The sequence below is a fragment of the Juglans regia genome, unplaced genomic scaffold, assembly GCF_001411555.2.
Source record: "Juglans regia cultivar Chandler unplaced genomic scaffold, Walnut 2.0 Scaffold_5522, whole genome shotgun sequence".
Lineage (NCBI taxonomy): Eukaryota > Viridiplantae > Streptophyta > Magnoliopsida > Fagales > Juglandaceae > Juglans > Juglans regia.
Genome location: NW_023360382.1, coordinates 1 through 201, shown reverse-complemented (window position 1 = coordinate 201; position 201 = coordinate 1). Strand labels below are relative to the sequence as shown.

General features: G+C 49.8%; 1 non-coding gene across 1 annotated transcript; it reads left to right on the top strand.

Moving 5' to 3' along the window:
- Positions 1–65: 65 nt before the first annotated feature.
- Positions 66–184, top strand: LOC118345885. Its single transcript, XR_004799334.1, has one exon. It is a non-coding gene; the product is annotated as a 5S ribosomal RNA (ribosomal RNA).
- The last annotated feature ends 17 nt before the right edge of the window (positions 185–201 follow it).

Here is a 201-nt window from a genome sequence, read left to right as displayed (position 1 = left end):
TTGGGATCGGAAGGACGCTAGTATGTCGCTCAAGGATTATATGAATTTTAAGTAATTAGTCTGATGGGTGCGCCGATCCCAGCACTAATGCACCGGATCCCATCAGAACTCCGCAGTTAAGCGTGCTTGGGCGAGAGTAGTACTAGGATGGGTGACCTCCTGGGAAGTCCTCGTGTTGCACCCCTCGTTTTTGTTTTTTCC